This window comes from Cyprinodon variegatus, unplaced genomic scaffold (genome assembly GCF_000732505.1).
Source record: "Cyprinodon variegatus isolate N-32 unplaced genomic scaffold, C_variegatus-1.0 Scaffold180, whole genome shotgun sequence".
In the NCBI taxonomy this organism is placed as follows: Eukaryota; Metazoa; Chordata; class Actinopteri; order Cyprinodontiformes; family Cyprinodontidae; genus Cyprinodon; species Cyprinodon variegatus.
This window is the reverse complement of record NW_015150633.1, coordinates 992,047-998,181: the sequence shown is the minus strand read 5'-3', so window position 1 is coordinate 998,181 and position 6,135 is coordinate 992,047.

Below are 6,135 nucleotides of genomic sequence, written 5' to 3'. Positions count from 1 at the left end.
GGCCTGCAGGTTCTTTAATACCTGGTTTTTGGAGGAGGACCTGATTTCATTTGATGCAACACCAAATAAAGTCATGATTGCCAGCTTTGTTAATACTTACTGTATAAGGACATGTTACAACAGAAAAACATGATTGGTTGTTGTTCATTATCCTTTCCTCACAGTCCCTCTGAGTTCCTCTTAGTCTTTGTGGTAAATGAGATGCATTTTAAGTGGTTTTTGGGTTGTTGTTTTTTTTTCATGTTGCCTTACTACATTATATCAAATAAAGTGAAGTGGAAGCTGGTCTTTTTCTACTCTCATCACATTTTTCTCTCACAGTCTGACATTGAGAGTGCCATCTTTCACTGCAGCATGGCCTCAGACACAGCATCCCACCCCTATGTTTGGACGGGCTGTACCAAAACTGAATTTCACTTTTGGGAACTATAAAGTATGTTTTTAAAAAAAATGCATTATTGACTTTTTTTTTGTTTGTTTGTTTTAGGTCACTTTGTATCACTTTAATTATATCTGTTAGTTTAATACAAGAATAATGAGAACTATACCTTTTTTATACAGTTCTAAAAATCAAATTTTATTTAGAGGTTAATTCCAAAGGATGTTTAATGATAACCTCTCCAAAACATTCCCTCTTACAGCAATGCTGTAGCTCATTTATTTGTATCTTTAAGGATTTTGTTCTGTAGAACCCATTTTAGGCTAGTTTTACCCACTGTACGGCTTTAATGTTATGTTCAAGCTGGAGAGACTCACACACACAAAAGAAAAATGACATTAGAGAAATTTATTGATGAATCTGACAGTTCTTTGGCGCTCAGACCCAGGCAGAAGGCACTGAAGCTGCGAATGAGATGAGCTTGGATGAGCATTGTGAGATCAGGATTAGATATGTCTCCCCCCCGGGATCTGAACACTGGTGGTGCAGTGGAGGCCAGATGTCAGATGGAGCTTGTTGAGATCATGATGAGGAAATGGGGTGGAAGATTAGTTGAAGACCAGGGCAGTCTCCAACCTGAGAGCCTTAAGCAGAACCTTACAGAATGGTTGGCTGAAGAACAATGCTAGAGCAGAGGCATGTGGTGAGGTGACTGAATGCTGAATGCATCTAAACTTCATTTCATATATTTATAATTGTGCTCTTACTGACTAAAAACATACATGTTTGGTGTGTTTTGTGAATCTTTGTGAATAAAAAGTTGTGTTTTGTGAATGTTCTCATAAGATGCTCAATCATCACAATGCTAATGTAACTAATAAACTATGTTTTTTTTAAAACATTATTTTACTTTGAGAGCAACAAAGTACTTTGGAATTTAATTGAATCACTCAGAATTGTGCATTGGGCATTTAGTGATGCAGATGAATTTGCTTTAAAGGGGGGTTTGCTGTTTGTGTCCAATCAATGTTTTCATGCCTCAAGCCTTCAGTGAAGCAGATGCAGGTGGGATTAAATGTTCAGATGAATAAGATCCTCACCAGGATCTAGATTCTAAAATAAAAGATTTCCCCTCCATTTGTTCTGTCACTTTATGTTGCTCAAGCATTTTATTGTTTATCTAACTTTTCACTATTATTTTATTCTTATACATTTTCCTAAGGTCCATATGACAATTTTTTCTATAATCTTTTTGCTGTTGTAAACACCAGAATTTCCCCATTGTGGGACAATTAATCTTTATCTATAATAATTTATTCAATAAAATTTATAATTAATTTAGACAGAAGAAAACTGCTTTTAGGAAGTTGAGTAAGAACAGCTTTGTGAAACTAATCACAGTATTACTACATTCTGTGGCTAAAGCGATTCATTGGAACCTTAAAAATGTACAACATAAATCAAATGAAATCTAGAAAACCACTATAAGAACGCAGCTCTCTGCTAAGCAGCAAATTTTGCCCCAAATTGTGACTTACATCTATAGATAACACTCGCACTTGATCTGGATCATTACCTTGACAAGAGGAACACCTTTGATTAAAAAAAAACAAAGAAAGAAAACCCATAAAATCTGTTAATATGTTTTTAGTTGATTCTGCTAAAAAACCAACAACGTTTCCTTTCCTGTGTTTTTGTCTTTAAGAAAATACCCCGACTTTTTGAGTCTGATGCTGAGGCCGTCAATAGACAGACAGACTCTCCTAACAGTATAACCCTCCTTGAAGGTGGTAAAAAGATTCCTTTTTTATTTGCTGCAATAACCCCGTCAGGCAACTGACTGAGCTGGTGCAGGGGTGGCTCTATCGTTTGGAGGGTAGCATTCACCCAATGGGAACCCCTGGCTTGTTTCCTTCAGCCCTCTATAATAGCAGAGCAGTGCTGTGTTGCAACATGGGAGAAAGTCTGGGCTTATCCCTCCTCTTGCTTGGCTTCCTTGGGTTTTGGTCTGACCAGTTTAACTATTCTTTATTTACTCTCTTTATTTAAATTTCTTGTTTTACAGTCTTTAAAAAAATATATTTGCAAATCAGTTCATTGTGTAATTTTCCCGTGTTTTTTGTCACAATCCCACTTGCTTTTATAAAACTATACTTTCTTTTTCTCCAGATAAAGAGGTGAAAATTAAACACCTGCCTCAAAAAGCAGATAGTTTGTTTATATATTTAATTTACTCCTTAAGAGTCAAATCTACTATAAATACTGTTAATCTAAACTGATTGCATACATGTGTAGTAAAGAACGCGCTAAACAGGTAAGTAGAGCTAAACATTAAGGACTAGAGGAATTTTGGATGTAACTCTGTCCCCTTAAGTAGTCAATACAGTCAATAAAAAACATTGGTTACAGAATCAATTTCTCTAATCCTTTGATTATTATTTGAAAACGACCTAAAAATAAAGATGAAAGGCCTAAAAGCTGTTAACATTGGATTGCCATTACTATTGATGTAGGAACTCCAATGACTTTGGTCATTATCAAAATAAAAAAAGAAAATAACTTGATATCAACTCTTAAATTAAAATTTATATTGTCGTTCTATTGAACCACAAGACTTTATTTGTACCGGACATTAAGATTGCTGGTAAATAGGGTCTAATCATTTATTGTCCCATGACTGTATACCTGTGGAGACTTGGTTGGTGTGTGAAACACTCCAACCTGGTGATATTCAGCTAACAGAACCCTCCTTTCAGCCAAACCAACAAAGTAAAGATTGCTTTAACATGAATTCTAAATCCATCCACTTGATCTGAAATCTTCCAGAGAGCACACACAATCCTGTTTTTATCTACTGCTTAGCGCCATCTACTGGATATTTAAGGCAATATCCCGTAGATGACCTAGATGGCCAGTCTTTCAAATATTAATTTATAAGCATCTTGCTGAAATGCAGTCCCTAACAAGATCAAGCATACTTTTCAGATCACAACATAATTTCTGTTAAACATTTTCAACTAAAGTTTCTTCAGAATCGTTTGATACTTTAGTGCCTTGCAAAAGCATTCGCCCCTCGGTTGTTATATTCTCACCTGTAATTTAAATGTTTTTAAATTTGTTTAAAATGATGGCTCTGTACAAAATATATTTCTGTATCTTTTTCATCTTTTTGGTTCAATGCATGTAATCACTGCAAGAGGATACATCTATGGGGCTGCAATAGAAGTCAGAATAACTTTTCAGACATTTTTAAAAACAGGTTCTATTAAAGCAGACAAAGCAACTCTGCTGTTAAATTAACCAGAACTTCTATTCAATCCTCAGTATTTATGGTTGGATACGTTTGTGGAGAATCATAGATTAAAGAAATTACATTAATAATAACATATTTATGAATGTCCCTCTAGATGCTTCTCATACCAATCAAATGGTTTCAGATATTTCCCATCTAATCTGGCTTTTTAACAGCCTTGAAGGTTTTTATTTGTTGCCCCAAATTAAGCAGATCAAAAATGAAACAAACTCTAGAGCAGGGCTCATCGACATAGTGCCTGCGGGCACATAGGGGCCCTTAAGGACCCAATGTGATGCCCTCATTTATAGAGCAATTGAAAATTACGTCTAAAATGAAATTAGAAATTTAAAGAAACAATAAAAATATCTTTATAATGTACAAAGTTTAGGTGAATGCTGACCCTTGCATTTAATGGGTCAGTATTGGTTGCCTGATTCCTACAGTCAAAGTAAACAAAAAAAATCAGAGAGACAAGATTGTTTCTGTTTTGTATTTTATTTTGCAAACCAATTTCAATCTGTAAATCTATCAGTGTATTCATTGGGTTGGGTTGAGGGCAGAACGTCCATCACCAGCGGACATCTCTCCACCTCAGCGTTGATCTCAGTGCTGATGCTGGTGCTGTTAGTGCTGTGGGTGTCTCTGCTGAGCCTGCCTGCTCTTTATGTGGGAAATAGTATCGGTTAGCTGTCCCTGTTGATAGTTGGAACCTGCTTACCACCTGCCAGAAAAAGAGGCACACATCCTGTCAGGTCTAATTCATTTAATTTAATTCAATTCAGTTTATTTATATAGCACCAATTCACAACACATGTCATCTCAAGGCACTTTAGGAAAAATTCCCTTTTAACAGGATGAAGCCTCCAGCAGAACCAGGCTCAGTGTGAGCGGCCATTGGCTGAGGCCGACTGGGGTTCAAGGAGACAGAAGCAGAGATACAAAAAGCAACTGTAAAAGTCCAGGAAACACAGAGCCAGGCAGACGAACTCTGAGCCATGCCCATGTCAGAGGATGAAGAGAGCACATCCGGCCAGTCGCGACCAGAGAAACAGGACTACACTGGAAAAATAGGCCGATCTCCAACATCTATAAACAAAGGTGTTGATGGCAGCTTTAGAGAGAAAACATTAAATAGACCATTTTCATGCAGGGATAAGAGTTTGAGCTACTGGACATAATTATTTATGACAACAACTTAAAGCATGGGTTTTCTTTGTCATTCTGCAGCCCTTATCTGGACAAAGACACAACATGAAAGTAGTGTTTGCTTTAAAATAAGCAAAATAAAAACTTTAACCAGTGTATCCTTGAAATTCCCACTGACCCCCTATAGGTCAGGCCACCTTCAACCGCTACACTCCATTTACTTCTGTTTTCAGAATCAGACACTTTGATTTTTGGTCTGGGGCAGTGGTGGTTCTAGACAATATTCACAGGGAGTTAGGGAGGGGGTTTAGTTTTTTCATAGGGGCAAAGAACAAAATAATGAAAAACAAGAAAAGAACAGAGCAAGATCACATATTTTAGTTCATTAAGTGAGACATAAACTTGTAACTTCTGTATATATTCCATTGTTATAAGGAACAAGTCAGTCACGGCCATGTCAGTGTATACCATCATATAAAACCGATTTAGTACGGTATGTCAATGTCAACATTATTTCTATAGCACATTTAAAAACAGCTACATCTGCCCAAAGTATTGTACAACAAACATAAAGTGCAACAAATGAGTAAAAAGTTAATTACAAGTTACACTAACATAAAAAATAAGATAATTATAATAATACAAATAATAAAACACATGAGACCTGCTTAGCTTCTGTTAAAGGCCAAAGCAAAAAGGTGAGTTTTCAACAACAACTTAAAAACATGAATAGACTGGGCCATTTTAACATTTTTAACGGAAGGGAGTCTTGAAGCTTATTACATCGGCTGTTTAATTAATTCATTCACAATTAAACACAATCACACATATTTTATCATGATTATAATTATTGTTACAATGATTGTTTAAAATTTATAATACATGTAGAATTTCTACATTTTTTCATTTTATGATTTTTTTAAAGATATATTTCCTATCGAATTATTCTTCTTTTTATCCATACATAGCTTCATGTGATTCAGATTTTAATATTTTATGTGTAGAAAATCTTTTAAAAACTTTAAAGAATAAAATGAATGAATAAATTAAAGTAAAATGATAAAAGGCTTCAGAAAAGGACATTTTCGAGCTACTTTTATAATAATAATAAAAAAAAAAATAATCGTTTTTTTTCCTTGAGTGTAACACTGGAATAATACTGATTTCCTGTCAGGTGTTTTCTTCTAGGAACATGCAGTAGAACCTGCTTGTTACTCAGCTGTTATAACCGCATAGAACTTGGGTGAGCCGCGCAGGTAGAAATGCTGCTACTGTCTCTTTAAGAAGGTGAGCTCTATAGGTGTGGTTTATTGCT